Raw genomic sequence first — 20333 nt, forward strand, 5'->3', positions numbered from 1 at the left:
TACCCACAACTCAGTCTAGCTGCAGACATATTCTGACCTGGACTACGGTCCCAGAGGGTGTTCAACCCATAGCGCTTTGCCAATAACATAAGAGAAATCAGTAGACCATCTATACTTTAGAGAGTTACTCTAGAAGAAAGAGATGCTTAAAAAGAGTGGTGGGCATTGTGCAGCATTCATCTGTATGTGTGAAAAAGGGAATTCCTCTGCGTAGGGACGTCAGATGTACCCTCCTCCCCAAACATCAAATAGATGAACAACAAAAAAATACATTGCTTACCTGGCTAGAAGAGCACGACTGCTTTGAAATCCTTTTCTTCACGTATTTCTCTTCTACTTTCATCAAGAACCTCTAGCAGCCATTTACAATTAACTTCACCAGGAATTGCCAAAGGCGCAAATTCCCAATCCTTTCAAATACACAGAGAATTGTCGGATTAAAAAAGAAAAGCACATTAAAGAATGCCATGATTTGTGTTTTTGCCTAAAAGAATAAAAAAAGTAAATTTAGTATGCTCCAAGTATTTGTGTATCAGGTCTGTACACAAAACCATTCATTTATAGTGGGCTTGCTATGGATGTTCCTGCCTGATGTGTCCTGATTTGCGAGTGAAGCGTCTCTTGGTGCTTGATAACTTCCTCCAAGACTTTCACCGATTGTGGCTTTAACTAGTTGCATCTGCTTGCTAATAAAATTAGAGGTGGGTGTTCTGGAGAGGAAATACTTTCTTAACTTCAAAGATCTTGTACCTAAAATGCTGCAGTCATTTTGTGTGTGTCCTTTAAAAGATAAGCACCTGTTTCAGTTTCTTAAATGTAAATATCAACCATAGAGAGTCCCAGCTTGCAGACAGCAACATATACAGGAAATGATAGGGACCAGGGCGTGCCCAGAAGTGCCTGGTGGAGTCTGGCCCCTTCTTGGACTCAGCTACGTGCTGAGTGATATTCTGTGAAGAACGTGGTGTGTTTATACAGCAACGTGCTTCTAACATTGGGATTGAGTATCTAACTGGAAGTACTTTTCAAAGTACTTTTTAGACCTTGCAAGTTAGCTTACTGCTAGTATTTTATTTCCTTCCATTTACTGCAGCGTTGTGTTCTGGGCCACCCTCTTTTAGAACAGGCATCTTCCACAAAAGGTACAGGCATGCACCCCTAGACGCGCGCCCTGGATGTGCCCAGAAAGCGCCTTTTAGAGCCTGTTAAGAGCATGGAAGGCTCACGGCTCGGCTCGAGCATAACTTTGGAATATACTATTACTGCATTTAAGGTAGCGCGACCCTTGCCCACTCTATAGCGGGCTAATCCTAATGTCGTCTATCATGTAAAATACTGCTTTTATATATTGTTACGCTCTCAGCTAGCGGCTGACTCAGGTCCCCATAGATTTCCTGCGGCTGCTCCGTTTGAGTAGATTGCTGAGCTATTTAATGCATTGACATTAACCCCTGCATGAGCATGTGCCGTTGTGGGCGTGGCGCATTGTCCATGCGTGGCTTGACTGCAATGTAAATAACACTAATTATCATTTCTCCTGCCGGCTCACTCTGGCCCAGCCGTACTCATGCAGTGGGGTGAGCTCTTTGCTTAATTGGAAGACGCTACTGTACAGGCCAGTAGCAGCGTATTGAGTTTACAAACTTGTGGCATAAACTGTTTTTGGTCATCCAGACCTCTGGTGGGGCTCTGTGCCACGATTGAAAGCAGTATTTTTTTTTCTTCTGAGTTTAGCTTCGCATGAACATAAGCCGTCCATGGCGTGGCTTGTTATCCATGCAAAGCTTTGGCAAACTGCAGTATAACAGCTATAATTTACTATTTCTTTTTGTGGTTCAGTTTTTACCCTGCTGTGTTTAAGCAGGGGGAGACCTTACTATATTTGAAAGGTCTGATTCCAGTGCCATTAAGTACTAAACTACATTAGGTATAGTGGCAACAGGATACTGGTCCTTGGGCTTGAATTTTTACACAGTGATAGTAGGGGAAATTTTTCTGTAACTTGTTAGGGGTTTTTCTGTTCGTGATTTTGTTTTTGGGAAATTCTTGTTAATTTAAGGTTGGGGACAGTTTGAGCTTAATTGAGTCATACTGGAGTTTTTAATGAAATATTTTAATTGATTTCTTTGAGTCAGTTATTTAAGCTTTTTTGTGAAAATTCATAATCAAGAAGTACTATGACTGTCAATTATTGAGATGCAATTTTAGAGATTTTTCTATTATCTCTTTTGTAAAGGTTACTGTGCAACCATATACAAATAAAGAAAATAAAAAAAAGCTAGGGAGCAGAAATAGGAGGGTATGCAGGGACAGAACCCATGACCAAATTGATCTTTACTGGGGGAACAACAAGTAAATGTTACACCTTAGCAGGAAGGCCTTTGCTAAGATGAGCCAGGCAGAAGTCAGAAGTCTCCTCCCACATCCATAAGCATCACTACTGTGCCATAAATTACGCACTACAGCTTAACTAGTGCAGCGCTCATAGCATTGGAAAAATCCTGCAAAAAAGTAAACCAAGCCATGGGTAAATTTTGCAGAGGCATGGTTTCTCACACATGCGTCATGGCCTGATAACATATTACTTAGAGGTTAAGGTGCACCTAGCTGAGGAAGGCATGGACCTATTTGTGTGGAACATTGTGGGGGCATTGGAGCAGCAACAGCGTTAAAGCCAGAGAGGGGCAGCCAGTAGGAGCATTTATGCCCTACTTGGTGATGGTTTGAAAGCGATCAGCCTGATCAGTAGAACATTCATTGTGTGGAACTGGGAAGGAGTCGCCCCAACCACGAAAAGGTGCCCTCTGTATGCTTAACAGCTAGGGTGGATTAAGGCAGTGGCCTTCAAACTGGGGGGCCCGAAGGATGCCTGGTGCTGGGGGGCTTAAAGGATTATGGTGACTGTTTTAACAGAAAATATAAGCATTTGAGGCGGGGGGCAGAAACTATATTTTACTCGAGGGGGACTGCATGAAAAGGCTTGAAGACCACTGTCTTAAGGGAATAAAGTGACCTCCCACTTTCAAAGAGCAAAGCAATTAACAGCACTCCTTTCAAGCCCAGGTCACAAGACTCCTGCTACCGCGTCAGTCCTCTGATACACAAGGCTACTGAAAAATCTGGAAAATCAAGAAAATAGCTCCTACCTCCACATCTAACGGGAATGAACTGGTCCCATCATTACAGACAAAAAAAAATAACCATCACCATAAAAAGCATTCACCCCAGATCATCAGAAACAATGATCAAAAAATATATTTTCAAAATTAATGACGGATCACTAGCCCTAGCAAGCATTCAATAAAGTCTACAGGCAAACTAACTGCTGAGGTCAAGTGGTTGGAAAAAACAAACCCCATTGAAGGTGCTATAAAATCCCTCAGGGAACCTCGGCAAACTATATAGAGAATGTGACATAAGTATAACTAGAACATGCAGTAGTCATGATTCCCTGAAATGTCCATTTTAATTTATTAAATCATGTAGCGATTTCCCCAAAGTTTTGAACAAACTAAACGTAGATGGAGTAGAGCATGAGTCATGGGGGAAGCACTGTCCCTCGTGCATAAAGGCTGGCACAATTAGCCCTACTGTGAACCGAAAAGGCAATGTAAAACGGGGGTAAACAAGCCCTCTATGTGTTCTTTAACATAAATGATGTAAAAAGCTCTGCATCACGGGTATAGCATCCGTAACTTCCAGCGGTGACATTTTTTTATTCAAAAGCATTACAATACAAAATGACAGTCTTTAAATGCCAGACAGTTTGCTTTTCATGGGGGGCAGCTTAACAGAACCTAAGCCAGAGTACCTGTCCTGTACACTTCACATTACACTTCACATTACACAAATCCCAAACTGATGCACATACTGTAAACAATCTTCCCCAGCTTGAACGATGTGGAACGGAGGGTACGAGGGGGTCGAGACTCTCCTTCAATGCAAATTCAGTTGCTGGACAATTAACGGATGCCACTCTTTTAGTTGGCTGGTGTTCAATGGCTTAAGTGAAAGCAATGATCAGGTTGCAAGCATCGTTAATAGAAATAAATAGATGGGGGAATCTGTCCACTGTTGGTTAGAGGAGCCTTTTTCTCTCCCTTCTTAATGAGAGCTTGGATGGGCAATATCTGCAACCATTCTCTGTGCGCAGAATCACAACAGCAAATCTAATTGGAACTTTTGAAAATTAAAGCCCAAAACTCCCTGTGCCACAAGAAGCAGGAATGCAGGAATCAAAGAACGCATTGCTCAAGGCATTTCAACCACCTCCAGCCTGGGACTACATGTGGCAGTGTGTGCAGCACACCCCGTACCACACAACGGCTCAAACAATCTGCCACACACTTCAAAACTTAGCCCGTCTTCATGCCAGCCGAACAAAACTTTGCCACTTGGCACCCTGCTTCAGAATTAAAAAATATTAAACCAGCTGCAGAGATCACACACGCTTCACAAGAGCCACATATCAAAAATCCCCACACAAGGGAAACTATGCCAGCGGGTGTCTGTGCACTGGCATGCAGCTGTCTGGGCAACTTATTGAAAATTACAAGCACTGTGCCCTTTATGTACAATAGACACATTCTCACAGGGGCTATGTAACACTGCAATGATCTTAAGCAGACGACCAAGCCAAATCTTGAGTATCCCTGTGCCCGTGCAACTCTTTCCTTCACAGTAAAGTACTGGAATGATTTCGCTGATACCCACTGAAGGTGCGGTCAAGTGTACGGGTTGAATGTGCACCGCCCCGTAAACATAACGTCGCACACAAGGGCACAGCAAGCATGTGGATAATGGACCACTTTAAAAAGCAACCTGGGATTATGCAAAGGTCTGTTTAGTACATTAAGCTTCTGCCGTTCAAGCCCATATGAGCACTGTCCCCTAGGGACCAGGGGAGGTCTAAGTGCTCTTCCAAACTAGCAATCAAAATATATGTTAACATATAGGGTGCCAACAAGATAACAATTAGTTTTGCCTTTAAAAAAGAACAACATTTTCTTGATAACAAGTTAGTCACTCTACAGCAGTGGTCTTCAAACTTGTTTGACTCCAAGCTCCCCTAAGAAAAAGGTTCCTGGCTTCGGCCCCCTATACACATGGACTCCAAAATGTTTATCGTTTGCGAATGGTTATCGCCTGCTGGTGTAGAATGGTGCCCCAAATGGAGGTGTGGGTGCCAAACAGCAAATTCTTTCAAAATCATTGCTTGCAATAACTCAAATTAGATTATAGGGCAAATATGTGTAAACACAGTATTCAGAATTGTTTGCTACAGAGGACTTCATTAAAAGTAGTGATGGATATTTATTTCCTACAGTAACGTTTGACATGTAACAATTTGTTTCTTAAGTACAACAACTTGATTACTATCAATGCAGTTACTTGCAAGTTTGACAGCGGCATACTGGAGAACTAGTGTGAAGGGTGGGTCTGTCTTTCAGCAGTCAGCCTGTCACAATTGGGTTCAATTTGTGCAATAGCCAACCACAGGCTTTCTTCCAACTTTGACAGATATTTAGTCTTATGGGTTGCAAGTGCTGAGAATCCAATCTCGCAAAGGTACGAGGTGCTGAAAGGTAACTGTACATTTGGATAAAGTTGTAAACTGCATTTGGCCAAAATCCACCCAAAGACACATTTTTTGAATTGGCTCTCCAGTAGGCTGTCACTCTGCTCTCCAGTAGGCTGTCACTCTGCTAGCAAAGGCTGAACCACTCAGTCATTGATGCTACAATTGTCCTCTGGAAAGTACTTTGACACTGGTTCTGAGATGGTTTCCTATTAGTTCAGCAACACATGAAAGATCATACTCCGTCTCCTCAAAAATGTCTGCTAATAACGGAAATGCATCGGAATGCAGACATCAACTCTCGTCCTCCAAAACTCCAGCTTCTTCTGGAATGCTGGTATTTTTACGTTCGTAGCCAATGATGTGGTTTCTTTTCTGTGCCTTGCAGGGAGCTGTTTAGAAAATGTAGCTTTTTAAAGAGGTCACCATAGTAAGCTAACAGTACAAGCCAGTGTGAATCCCACAGAGGCTCTTCTTTCGTCTGGTCTAAACCCAGGAGAAAGATTCTCACTTTGTTCCTGAGTTCGTAAACGCGATTTGAAACCTTTCACCCTGGAGAGCCACCTGCCCTCCATGTGAAACAGCAAAGCATCATGTTCAGCTCCCATTTCTGCATATAATGTGGCATACACACGGGCTCTTGTGCGGTGCATCTTAATAAAATGTACAATCTTTACAACAGAAATCAGCACCTCCGAGTGTCCATTCCCCATATTGTGCAAAGGCAAAGCTTCCCGGGGTATCACGTAGTGTGTCCACAATATATGTGGAGCTACTGCCAACACTTTTGCTTTTAACCCAGCTCTAGCACCACACATTGAAGGAGCACCATCCATGCTAATACACGCCTCCCACTTTAGGCAGTGGAAACTTAGAAAGTAGTTAACAATGTCAAAGTCTCCAGATGCAGTAGCTCTGCCTAGAATTGTTTTACAAAATATTTCTCCAATATTTCGTTTCCAAGGCATTATCTTACAAAAGCAATCAAATGTGCTTCTTTTGAAATGTCAGTGGCCTCATCCAACTGTAAGGCAAACTGTTTCAAGAGCGATATCAATTCTGTACTGATATCAGAGGACAGGTCAGTTATGCGGCGGAAAATTGTGGTGTCAGACATAGGGATACTTTTGTATTTCTCTGCTGCACCGTCACTAAGTATTACCTGGTTGACAGCGAGAATTGTTGGCAGAATTACTTTCTCAGCATCTGTAAAGGGCTTTTTGTTTTTGCCCAGATAATGTGGTAAGAAGTTTCCAAAGCATTTGCAGGTACTGAGGCCACATTATTAACAGTTTTGCTTTTGGATGCCTTGCAGCTGCCATACAAACAAATCCCTGGTCTTTTTTGCTAAATCAGCATGTTTTGTTTCCAAATGCCGCCTTAATTGTGTTGGCTTCAGGCTTGCTAATGTAGCGCAACAAACCACATACTGCAGCTTAACCTGTCCAGCAACTGCGATCCATGTGAAACAAAAGTCCAAATAAGAGACATCATCCGTGTTTTTGCATTTCTTTTGTCTGTTTCCACCTCTCCTTCTGCGTTTCGCTTGAGATTCCTATCATCTTTGGACACTAGGAAACAATCCAGTTCTATGTGATTTTTCTGCATTTTAAAGCCCTAACATAAAAAAGACAGATTTTTTTCCACCGTTATTGTATTGGCTTTAAAATGTGGAAATATCACTAACTGCCCCCTCCTTAGCCACCCGATCATTAACTCGTTAATCGGGGTTAAACCCCGAACTCCCAATTTTCCGACCCACCACCCCCATCAACACACGCATCCTACCCATATACACTCACACACACATACAGTCCAAAACTCACCTCTGCCTCCTGCAGCGACTCTGCTGGGGCTCACAGCGCCTGTCATCCCCTGCGCGCACTCGAGTGCAGCAGGGGTTTGACAAGTATGCTAGTTCAACTTAGAAATACCACTCTGTGCGGTCATGAAGCAGGCTTTCAAAATCGAGCTTTCCCCCGATCAGTACAGTGAAAAAGATCTTTTCTCTTAGTACCAACAATCCATCTAAAAAAGGGGCCTGAATCTGTGAAAACATTGCAAAACCACACTAATTTTTGTCACGTTATTTTTTGAAAACTATTTCAAGTTTTCAAAAATTAAAAATGCTTTAAAAAATTGAAAATGGCAAACACCACATGCAAAGATTTAAAACGAACCACGTGAAAAGGCTGGGGAAAACAAAAAAAAAGTCCCCAAAAGAAACCATGTGAACAGCTTGGGAGGAACATCTCAGTAAAAATGGGTCAGATATACTGGTTGGATTAAAATAACACCACATTGGGATTCAAGATGGCCGCCGGCAGCGACTAGACGTGCCGACGGCTGCTCCCGCACCTCGAGGCCTTCGTCCGGGACCCACCACCCCCTGAGGGCACCGTGCAGCGGCGGAATAAGGGTGCAGTATTGGGGAGACCAGGCGGCATGGGTCTTCGGGTGCTGCAGACCCTGAGTCTTCGACGGCAGTGAAGGCGTGTTCTGGCAGTTGGCAGGCGGGTGCACCAGCCCGCAGAAGGAGGCGTTCGCGAAGAGGATTCGCGCCGCGAAAGGAACGGCGGGCCGGCCCGGTGGCAGATACCCCCAGAGGGGCGGTTCAACTGCCCGAGGCGGAGGGCCGTTACAGCGACCAGAGGACGCGGGAGGCGACGGGCTGCCCAGCTTTGGAGCCGCCCCGCCGAAGCAGATGCTGCAGGAGCCGCCGGTGGATTGGCTGCGCGGCGGCGACCTGAGGAGTCGGAGGGGGCTGCCGGGCCTGCGCCAGAGGAGGTGAGGAGCGGACAAGTCTTCGTGGGGGGCGAGGACTGGAGATGATCCCCCCCGTCCAATCTGTGTGGTGGAGGCCCCGACCTAGAGCGGGTGTTGGGGGAACCCGGGGAGGCTGCTTGCTTACCGGGCTCTTCCCCCATCCCAACATTGGTGGAGTCTCCAAGGGGAACGGCGGATACCGCTGGAGTGCGCTGAGCCAGGGATCCCCTGGTTAAAGCTGGCGCGCTGGCGCAGGGGGGGGGCCCTCCCGGCATTACTTTTGGTGGTTGCCCCCCTCCGCGGAGCCAGAGGTTGAGGGCTGCCCCCTGCGCGAGGTGGAGAAGCAGGGGGCATGCTGGGAGACGCTCGGGGGTGGGTGGACCCCCCCTTATCCCAAACCTTTGGTCTTCCGGGACTTTTAGGAGTTACCATTTAAAAATTAATAAGGGGGAATAAAAAAAAAATAAATAAAAAAAAAAAAAGACGACAATTTTAACGAGAGACCCAATGCCCTCCAGACCCAGGGGCAGGGCGCCACGCTCCGGACAGAGAGTGGGAGACCCACTGAGCACCCTCCCCTCCTTGTGGTCAGCAGCAATGGAAGCCAGAGGCAACGGTGGAGAAGATAACGGGCAAGGTACTTACAGTGCCCGGAGAGTCCGAGGACCGGGAGCCTCTGACGAGGGGGGACCTTAAGGGCGAGATGCATGCCCTAGGAGAGACTCTTGCTAAAACCTTCCAGGATCAGTTCCTGTTGTTGAGATCTGATTTAAATATGGCCCTTGGGGAGCTGAAACAGGAGGTAGCTCAGCTAGGTGAAAGAACTGACATACTGGAAAGGGGCCTGCAGGAAGTGTAAAGAGATGGCACGGCCAATGGGGAAGCTATCGATCGCCTGGACCTAGCGACCCGCAATCTAGAAACCCAACTGGAGGACTTGGAAAATAGGTCTAGACGGGTCAATATCAGAGTGAAACTCCTTCCAGAGTCGGTAACGGATAGGGATTTGAAGGGAGAAGTTCAGAGAATTTTTATGGACTTGCTGGGAGAAGACCCCGAGGTAATCAAGCTGGACAGGGTGCACGGAGTGGGCCGGCTCCTCCGCGGCCCTGGCTCTAGGCCGCGGGATGTTTTGGCAGCGTTCGCACGGTACGCCCAAAAGGAGGCAGTCCTACGGGCTTCAAGGCTTCGTGAACCTGTGCAATATAAGGGTCAGGAGATCACTCTGTTTCAAGATTTGGCAAACAGCACGTTGGAGAAAAGAAGGGCAATGCGCCCTGTTCCCAGAGAACTTGCAAGGAAAAATGTTAAGTACAAGTGGACCTTTCCATTTGGGATGGTGTTTGAATGGGAGGGCGTCCAAAGAAGAGCCACTACTGTGCAGGAGGCGGCTAACATCATCCATCTGGACCTTGAGAGCAGGGAGGGGGGAAACTGCGGGAGCCCGGTCTGCACAAGGAGACGGGGACAGACCGTGGGCATGGTCGACAGTGGGTGACAACGCAAGGAAGAAAATAGCTCAGAAGAGTCTACAGGAGGGGGGAGAGAAGACTGCTCAGGGAGGGGAGGAGGGGAGGAGGGGAGGGAGGGATCCCGGGCCGGGGGTGATCTTGGTGATACGATTTGGATGGAGTGTTAAAAGGGGGTGGTGGGACGCAGGCTATCAGTGGAATCGGGGAGGGGGCGGAGATGCACTTCTTGGATCACGCAAGGACAAGAGAGTCTGGGGAAAAGTGGGGGGGATTGCGGTATGCCCTCCAAGTTGGGGTTGGGAGGGCAGAGGGATGGGCAGGGGAGGGGTGCCCGGTGGGGGATAGGGGAGGGGGAGCCAGAAGGGGGGGTGAGTGGTCACAGCACTCAACGTGGAAGCGTCACCCTGAGGGCCCAGCAAATAGAGAGCTGGCGGGTGTGGAGGAGTGGGGTAGGAATTTGGGCCCCGTATTAGATAGTACGAGGGGAATTTTGACGCCTTACTGACACCCCGGAACGCTGGCTGGTAATGGCGCGATGTGTCCAGTCGATACTTTCAAGTGGTAAACACATAACGTGAAGGGGCTCAACTCCCCCCTCAAGCGTACAAAGCTGGAGCAATTTGTTAGGTCCCACAAGCCGGACGTGCTGTCCTTGCAGGAGACCCATCTGAGGAAGCGGGATCAAGCCCGGTTGCGGCTTAAGGGTTATCCCCTGATATGTTTCGCGTCTGGTCCCACGAAGAGGGGGGGGGGTGTGGCCCTTACCTTTGGCAGGGGTACTGATTTTCAGCTCCAGGAGGTTCTCGGGGATAGCAATGGGAGGTACGTGGTGGTAAGGGGGACCATAATGGGTTCCTGCTATACCATTGGGTCTATATACGCGCCGAACGTGGGCCAAGACCAGTTTTTACGGGACGTCTTGAACACCATCGAGAATTTCGCCAGGGGTCAAGTGGTACTGATGGGGGACTTTAATCTGGCCTGGGATAGGGTTAGAGACCGTTCCAGAAGTTAAGAGGGGGGTGGGGGGGGCGCACTGGCCTCCCCCCAGCTGAGGGGGAGATGGTCAGGGGCTGGCCTCTGAAATGTTTGGCGGTCTTTGCGGGGGAGCGAGGAGGGCTTCACATTCCTTTCTGATGTTCATAGGACACGATCCCGAATTGACTATATCTGGGTATCCGCCAGTCTTGTAGGAGCAGTAGAGGCGGTGGAGGTGGGCCCCCTGGGAGTGGCTGACCACAGGGTGGTAGAAATGGACTTGAGGCTGGAGAGGCGTAAGCCAGGGGTGTGGGGTTGGAAATTCCCGGGGGAGCTTTTGGAGGGACCCCGTGATACGTAGCGAGCTGGAAGATAAGATTCAGGGATTTTGTGGGAGGAACACGACCACGGACACGAGTTCGGGCATTAGGTGGGACGCCTTTAAGGCTACTCTGAGAGGGGACCTCATCGCCTTAAAGGCGGAGAGGAATAAACGGCTGAGGGGTTTGGAGGCCCAGCTTGAGCGGGAGGTGGAGGCAGCTAGAGCCCAACTGCGGGAAACCCCCACGAGGAAGGTCTTTAGGGCGTATAGGCTGGCAGAGGGCCAAGTGGGGATTTTGAGAAATAAGAAGGCTGAAGAAGCCATGCTTAAGGTGAGGCAAACCTTTTACGCCAAGGCCAACAAAGTGGGCTCTCTCCTAGCCCATCTCTTGAGGGGGCAAAGAGAACGGAGGGTAATTACTGCACTAAAAGACCAAGGTGGTAGACGAACAACCCGGGCTGAAGAGATAAGGGAGAGGTTTGTGGAACTCTATGAGGCTCTGTATTCCTCTCAGGGTCCAGCCCCTCATTCACAGGGAGGGTTTCTGGAGAATCTACCCCTTCAGCAGGTTTCTAGGGAAGTGGCAGAGGAGTTGGGCCGTCCTATTACAGAGGACGAGGTAAGAGCAATCATTGTTGCTCTTCCCCGGAATAAGGCTCCTGGCCCCGATGGCTACCCCGCCTCCTTTTATAAAACATTCTCCCATCTTTTGGTCCCACATCCGACACAGCTATTTAATTCATTTTGCGTCGAAGGCGGAATTTCCCAGACGATGGAGGAGGCTAAGATCACCCTTATTCACAAGGCTGGGAAGGATCCGGAGGACTGTACCTCTTATCGCCCTATTGCCCTTATTAATACGGAGGCAAAAATCTTTACAAAGATTCTGGCTAGGCGGCTAGAAAAGCATCTTCCCTCTCTGATCCACCAAGATCAGTCGGGTTTTGTAGTGGGACGGCAAACAGCTGACAATATTAGGAGGGTGGCCCATCTAGTTGAGAAGTCCCTTAAGACGGACACCCCGGCGATCCTCTTGGCGCTTGACGCCGAGAAGGAGTTCGACCGGGTGGAGTGGTCATTTCTATTTCAGGTAAAGGAGAAGATGGGCCTCGGGGAGGGTTTTATTAACCTGGTAGCCGCCAATTATAAAAATCCCACATCACGCATACTGATCAATGGGGAGGTGTCCAGACCTTTTAGGCTCCAGAGGGGGAAGAAACAGGGGTGTCCCCTCTCCCCTTTACTCTATGCCATTTATTTAGAACCTCTCCTGTTGGCAATTGGCCAGTCGGCGGAAATCAATGGGATCCCATTCGGGGGGGGAAGGGGGCAACATAAAGTTGCGGCCTTCGCCAATGACATGCTGCTTACACTAACCAACCCGAGGGAATCCCTCCCAGCATGTATAGCATTATTAACCTCCTTTGGCAAAGTATCGGGCCTGCAGATTAACTTCCAGAAATCGGAACTGATGAATCTTTCCCTGGAGGGGGGGGGGGGGGGGGAGGAGGTCAGGGAAATATCCCCATTAAAGTGGAGCCTCTCTGGGTTGCGGTACCTGGGAGTAAGGATCACCCCCTCTTTAGCTGGTTGGTATGGAGCAAACTATGAGGCGATTCTTTTAGCAATTCAGAAAGATTTACGGAGGTGGGGTGCCCTTCCTATCTCATGGCTCGGTAGGGTGGCGGTCCTCAGGTTGGTGATACTACCCCGGGTGCTCTACCTTTTCCAGGCCATCCCATTGAGGGTTCCGGAGAGCTTCTTTAAGAGGCTGGATAGGTTGATCAGGGGCTTTGTCTACGGGGGGAGGAGATCGCGAGTATCCAGGCAGCTGCTCACAGCTTCTAGAGAAAGAGGGGGCCTGGCCTTCACCGATTTTCGCCGCTATCACGACGCGGCACAGCTCAGGATAATCAAAGAATGGTTTTCAAAAGATTACCTGAAGCATTGTGTGATGATGGACAGGGTGGTGGCTAGGTATCATTTGGGGGAGGTTCTCTGGCTCCCGCGACAGCTGCGACCCTCACATATCTATTTGAGCGACATCACGAGAAGTGTAGCCGATAGCTGGGATCGGTCTGCAGTGAGATGTGGGACTATGACTTTTCTTTCGCCGTTTACCCCTATCTTCCAGAACGTGGACTTCACTCCAGGGATGGAGAGGGGAGCGTTTTTGGATTGGGAGGAGGGGGGATGTAGGACCTTGAGGGACATGTTTGTTGGGGAGAGAGTGAAAACATTTGAGGAATGTAAAAAAGAATTTGGTTTGGCGGAAAGGGAGCGGCTTCAGTATTTTCAAATCAGGCATTGGGTGATGTCTCCGGCAATAAGGCGAGCAGCGACTAGAGATCTAACCCACTTTGAAAGGTTCTTAACAACCCATGAGGGCACAAAGGGGCTTATCACAGACCTATACAAACAACTAGAGAGAGGTAGTCCGTGCACTAGTTGGGCTTACATGGCAGATTGGGAGAGCCATTCAGGGGTTCGAATGGAGCAGGCTGATTGGCTGATTGGGAGAGACTGTGGGCGCGGATCCCCAAACTTGCAAAGGCTATCCAGGTTCGGGAGGTTTGGTACAAATGCATGGTGGGGTGGCATTATACTCCCGCCCGACTTCATGCAATGAACCCTGCCGTCTCGGAGGAGTGCTGGAGGGGGTGTGGGGAGAGAGGCACGGCCTCACATATCTGGTGGGATTGCCCCGTCATTCAACCCTTCTGGGACGTACTTAAGCGAGCTACCGCTCAGGCTTTGGGAGGGCGTGCCCTTCGGAACCCACGAGAGATCTTGCTGGGGAGGAGTGGGCTGGGGGACGGAGTGGGGGTGGAAGCGGCAGGATGCGGCCGCAGCAAAGCGTCAGTGATATTCACCTTGGCGGCCTTGACCCTCATCGCGCAAAGGTGGAAGGGGCCCTTGATCCCGACTGAGCAGGACTGGCTGAGGAAAATGTGGGATATTGGGCCTCATTACGACCCTGGCGGAAGACCATGGTGCTGTTAGCACCATGGTCCATGCCGGTAAGTTACCGACTCCGCCATGGAGAAAGGGGGAATTACCACCCCATTACAAGGTTGACGGGGCGGTAATTCCCCCTTCCTCCATGGCCCTTCCCCATTCCCATTTTTGCCCCATAGGGCTCAATGGGAATGGGGAAGGCGCTAAGTACGGTGCCGCAAATTGCGGCACCGTAATTAGCACCAAGGTCCCTTTGCGGGTCCCTACCTTAACAGCTGGTCTACACCAGCCGTTAAGGTCGGGTCCCGCAAAGGGACCTCGTAATTAGGCGCTAATAGGTTAACAGCGCTGCAGCCTTGTACGGCGCCGTTAACCCATTAGCGCCTGGGTCGTAATGAGGCCCATTGTGTCGTTGGAGTGGGCCTCTTATGCTGCAGATAACAAATTGGGGTCTTTCTACGCAGACTGGGGGAGACACTGGAATACTTAAAAGGAGACTTCAGAGAACAATGGTGCCCGCAGAGACTTAAAACTACTGGACATATACGGTTAGGAGTATGGTTGGGGGAGGCGGGCGCAGGAGGCAGCCCTTGGGTGCTGTACCACGGAGCGGGGGTGTAAGGAGTAGGGTATTAGTTTTATGTTGATGTTGCCGTTAGTGTTGACTCGTACTTGCTGTTTCCTCCTTTTTTTTTTTGGGTTTCTGTGTTAATGCAATAATGAATAAAAAGAGGTTTAAAAAAAAATAACACCACATTGATACAAGTCTCAGAAGTATCCCTGTTCAGATCGTGAAGTTCTAGCAAAAATTCTTTTTTTAACTGTGGTCCTGGAGTAGGCCACAGATTGGTGGCGAAAACCACACCTGGATGCACATTGCACAGGGTCGATATAAAGCTTCAGCACTTCTACTCAACCAATGGCACATAGGGAAAAGAAATCCTTACCTGCCTGTGTGACTGGGTCAAGTGCGTCACAGAATTTTTCCTGCTGGGACACAGGTGGTTAGGTTGACACACCGACGCTTGGAGCGATGCTGCTGCAATGAAAACATTAGCCAAGGATACATGGGTCTACCTGAGACTTCAAAATTAAGAGTAGATGAGTAGGGGTTGAAACCAGCTCTTGGGTGCTAGGTATGAGCTAGTAAGCAGAACGTAACGCTGTGAAAGCAGGATAGACTACACAGTGCACTGTAAATGCAACTCCAATGTGAGACGTGAACTTTCAGTAGTGCTCCAAACTGGACATGAGAAAGGAACAGCCTCAAAAATAGGTATGAAATCACTGACTGTGACTCCTAACTATACCTTTAAAACTGCCCCACCATCACCCACAGCAAAATACAGTTGTTTTAAAAAAAAAAAAGCATTCTTACCGCCGGCAAGTCCTACTACATATGTCAGGATTTTTTATGGTGCCATCGCTGCTGGGGACTTTGCTGTCCAAGATGGGATGATAGAGCGAATTTGTGTTCCTGCAATTGAAAATGTACAATAAAAAAATATTATAGACGTACCAGATTGACTGTACCAATATTTGCGCACTCCATTCTGCCAGTAGGCACACATCCTCCCCCGCACACAAAAGGGACCTAGGGTGCAGGGTCCTACTGGGAAATCTCCAAAGTTCCCTATAGGTCAGTCCAGCCAGCTGGCAGAGAGAAGAGAGCAGTCAGAGCACATACCTGAAAACGTGACTCATACTCAGTCACAGAGACAAAAGATAATAGAGAGAGAGAAAGAGCATCCGCTTGTCATATTTTACCCTTTCTATTCCCTGCCGATAACAGTTGAGAAGTCCAGCCTGTTGGCATTCCAATCATTCATTTACATATCTTACATAGACTCCGACACAGTAGTTCTTAACTCACCAAGCTAACTTTTTGAAACATCGAGTAATAGCCATGTAGCTTTTACTGCAGTTTGGTGGCAGGGCTGACATAGCAGCAGACTGCCGCGGTTGCCATGCCAGACACAAGGACTGGCTGGCTTCTCTGCAACATATGTTGCCCCATACAGGCGAAGACCTGGCACCCACAGCAGGAAGATATACATGAATTCCACTTTAAATCACTTCTAGGCAGCGGTGCACCCAAAATACTGTTGGTAATGCAGTGATTTTAGAACATCAAGGGATATTGATATATTGTTGTTTCTTTTAATGTGTTTAAGGTTGAATTTAACCAAAACAATAAATACAAAAAATATATGTAAAACTTGTTAATCAAATTACTTTTTGCAATTACTTATAAACAAGGAAGTGCTATAAAATGTGTTTTGCCAAGGGATGGGTTGGGCAATGGGTTGGGGTATTTCTGCCTGTGTAGTGAAAACCAAAAGTTGGCACCCTTGAACCCAGTTTCATTTTTCCTAATAACTGCTGTCAGCACAACAGAAGCATTTATTTGTGATTAACCAGTTTGATAAACATAACATCTTTATAAATATAACCTGTGATAAAACACAAGGCAAGGGGCACACAAATTACAGAGTATTGGTGTGGTGCACTGACAAAAAAAAAAAGAAACATCTGAAAGAAAACTAGTGAGCGCAAGTTTCCGCTGCGTTTTTGAGCTTGGAAATGACTTTTTTACTATGAACGTGTAAAATTCACATTTGAACAACAATCTTGTGTCCAGCCTGCTTTCCACAGTGAACTCCACCTCCCCGCCAGTGATGTTCATGGCCCACTGATTTCCGTGGTGTCCCTTTCAGGACAGAAGAAAACAAATGGGATGAGCAAACTCAGCCAGGAAATGCGCAAGTGGCGGCTTGGGAAAGGAGCACTGCGAAGATTAGGTCACTGAGCCCCCAGCTCCCCTCTGCGAAGCTGGGGGCTTGGTAAAGCCTGGTCATGGCGGAGGGAGGCCGGGTCCCGAGATCAGTCAAAAATCTGATGCCAGATCTCGGACCCGGCCAGAGCCGTCTCATGGACCAGAGGGGTGACAAGGCAGAGGAGCAACCAAGGCAGGGTGCCGGTGTTGTATGCTATCCGGCTACCCCACAGCAGATTGCTGGAGGTCAGCAATCTGCCGTGGGGTGCTGATAATCATACAACACCAGCAATGCCTGCTTCCGTCCCTGCTCGCCTCCTCTCCGTCGTGGCCTCCAAGGTGGGGGCACAGAAGAAGAGGGGCACAGGGGGGAACAGCATTGCAGTGATCCGGCCCCCCTGCTCGCCTATCCAGGCGCTCACCTTTGTAGGTCCAAAGGGGGAGAAGGTGTGGGGGGGTGAGCCGAGACACGGCATCCCTTACCAGGCAAAAAAACACTGGCGGCATCAGCATGAAGTAACAAATCGGCGTGGACGTGCACACCAAATGCAGGAAAGCGCATGTCCTGGCTGCGTTTATTTCCTGTTTCGTGGCCATGTCCCACTGACTGGGCATGGGCATGGTGGCCAATGGCTCGACATGCACAGTTAAGTGAGGCAAAAAAATGTATTTTTTCTTTTCTCGCCGTCCTGCATCACACGCCCCACAGATTAAAGATCTCGGCCTACAGTATGGCTATTTTAAGGCGAAATACTCAATTGTTATCTTGCTGCTAAGACTACATAGGAGTCTGCATTTTTACTGTATACTAGCAGAGTATACATGAACATGCAGGCACCTACCCAGTAAGACAACGCAGGGAAATGAAGGAACTCTGTCCTGTACAGACAGACAGCGGAGGAAATGCCCTGGGAGGTTGGGTTGAATCAAGAACGACATCTTGTGGCACAAACACGATTCTGGCCAGTACAGCTCAAAGCACTGCCTGGCAGCATTGGGCGGTAAAGTTAGGCACACCCCGTGCAATGTTCAAATCAGAGCCCCTCATCTTGTAAAGGCAGTAAAGTTACAGAAATCATGCCAAGGGAACTACAGCCCCGCCTGCTGCTCTTCATCCAGAGTAATGGGCTGCTGCCGCAATCGTCCCCCGCTCCGGTGGCAACACACATATCATCCCCAGCGCAGGAGGGCTCGGCAGCACCAGAGGCATCCAAACCCGTGTGAGCTTGTGCAGCAGTGCAGAAAAAGAAGCAAGCATGTGGCTGTGGTAAAAATGGGTTTCGACATTTCCAACTGGGAGAGCGCATTGCTGTTTTAACAGTGAAAGCTGTGTTGCGCAGATAAGGGTGAAGAAAGATGGCGTATAATTCAACTTGCTGCTGGCAGCTGAATTTGGAAAACATCTGCCAAGAAATTCACTCGGCGTGCATGGCACGGCCACCAATCACATCTGTTTGGGGGGCGGAGGGAGACGGGATGGGGATAATACCAACCAAGAAGACAAACAAAGATCCGTTGTTGCTGCAACCAAAATCAAAATAGGAAAAACAAACCCACCGGCACCAAATATGCCTGCTGCTTCGAAACACTTCCAAGATGTATAAGCCCCTTATAAATACACAATAAAAAATAGATCCCTACCTGTACACAGCATGGAGTGGTCCTTCCGCTGTGATTCTCTTCCTAAGTACGTATAGACGTCCTACATAAAAAATGGTATCGGGTGTCATAGGGACTTTAAATGTGTGATTGATAATGAAAGCAACATAAGGCCTCACTTTAGCCTTCTCTACCACACATTACAAAGGGGCAAATGACCAACCCCCTCCCTGGAGAATGCCAAATCGCCACCCCCCGCTGTTATGAAATAAGTGAGGCAAATCAATGATTACATTAGCTGCTGGTTTATTGGTAAGAGCCCCCCGATGTCGGCAGCCATCCGAGGACCAGCAACACAGTAACTGAATGGTTCTGGAATACAAGCATTCCAGAACCATTCCAGCAATGACATACACAAACAGTGTAAACCCCATACAACATCAAATAAGAAAAGTATAGAAGAAAGGGTGAGATCAGAAAACAGAAAACAAAAGTAGAAAAGCAGCTTTATTTGAAAACACACAACTAACTGAAATGGATGATTGCTCATCCCCAATGCAGACTAATAATAAATATAGTATTTATTAAAGTTTTGGTTCACCCTGCGGTTCCTTCTTGACAACATATCTCCTGAACCATTAGTCTTTACTCCGGAATCTTGACTCTCTGTACTAAGACCACAGTCCTGTGAATTCCTTACTCCAGATCGTGCCATCTTCTGAACACCCAGCTTCTGAACACCCTCCTCCATCCGTACCACATCATCACTCTTACCGTCATCCAACAACACTGATTTTCCCGAACAAGTATCACCCTCTGCGGAGACCTGAATTTAGACTCTCCTCCAAAACTTTCTTGGTCTCCTTTATGCAAACCCAGTCCCACTCTCTGATTTTCCTCTCCACCACTCAATTCCTCCGATCATAGTACTCTTTGTACTTGGCTTGTTTCTCCTTTACCCACCATACAATGTCACCAATATCAATGTGTCTATCACTTGCAAACATCCAGGCAAGCCTTAATCGGTTCGAAGCCGATCTTACCCTCATGATGAATGGCTCCACCTCCGTCACAGAATGTGGAGTTGTCCTGTGCGTGTTGAGAGCTTCACTCAATATCTCTCTCCATGGAAGTGCATTGGCAAGGGCTAATTGAATGATATTCTTAACAAAACCATTCATCCGCTCTACAAGTCCATTTGCCATGGGAGGATACAATGACGTGGTCCTATGTTCTATTGCTCTCTCTCTCAAAAATGACTGGAATTCTGTTGAAACAAATTGAGCCCCATTGTCAGACACAGCTTCTAATGGATCAGCCTCGCTATTGAAAATTTCACTCAAGAATTTTAATATTTTTCCAGCTGTGACAGTTCCTTCAACAACACCCCACTCCACCCTTTTTGAGGTGTAGTCCAAAAGAACAACAATGTAAACCTTTTGAGAGTCCAAGTTTTCATATGGCCCCATAACATCAATCGCCATTTTGGACCATACTTGTTCCGGAATTTCCACTGGTTGCAAAGGAGTCGTCCTCACATTCCTTCCCTTGTCAATGGCGGCACAAGTTAAACAGTTCTTAACACTCTCTTATTTTTCTTTCCACACGCCGGGCCACCAATAACTACTTCTCACCTTCCTTTTTGTAAGAATTCTGCCCACATGACCTTCATGAGCCAAATTTATTATCCTCTCACTAAGCCTTGTAGGAGGAATAATACAGTCTCCTCTGTATACACATGACAAATCCATTGAAGTCTCATCCCTTATCTGGGAGTACACACCAACACTGGTCAATATCACTTCACTCACCACTTATAGCCCGTCTGAGGCCCACTTTTTCTGAGGATGATGCAGAACCTTTACTCCACTCCTCTTTCATTAT

The 20333-nt window shown here is 47.9% G+C and overlaps 1 protein-coding gene and 1 long non-coding RNA gene across 4 annotated transcripts in view; one reads left to right on the plus strand and one right to left on the minus strand.

Annotated features, from left to right (window-relative positions):
* The window catches only part of RNF32 (ring finger protein 32), a 567839-nt gene that overhangs the window by 29508 nt on the left and 517998 nt on the right, over positions 1–20333 (plus strand). The window lies entirely within an intron of this gene.
* The window catches only part of LOC138569725 (uncharacterized), a 329355-nt gene that overhangs the window by 2506 nt on the left and 306516 nt on the right, over positions 1–20333 (minus strand). For both annotated transcript variants that reach the window (XR_011303313.1, XR_011303312.1), the window contains exons 2-3: positions 15453–15551; positions 281–410 (exon numbers count right to left, since the gene is read on the minus strand). This is a non-coding gene — a long non-coding RNA (uncharacterized lncRNA). The remainder of the gene's footprint in view (positions 1–280; positions 411–15452; positions 15552–20333) is intronic.

This window comes from Ambystoma mexicanum, chromosome 2q (assembly GCF_040938575.1).
Source record: "Ambystoma mexicanum isolate Mex_15411 chromosome 2q, UKY_AmexF1_1, whole genome shotgun sequence".
Classification (NCBI taxonomy): Eukaryota; Metazoa; Chordata; class Amphibia; order Caudata; family Ambystomatidae; genus Ambystoma; species Ambystoma mexicanum.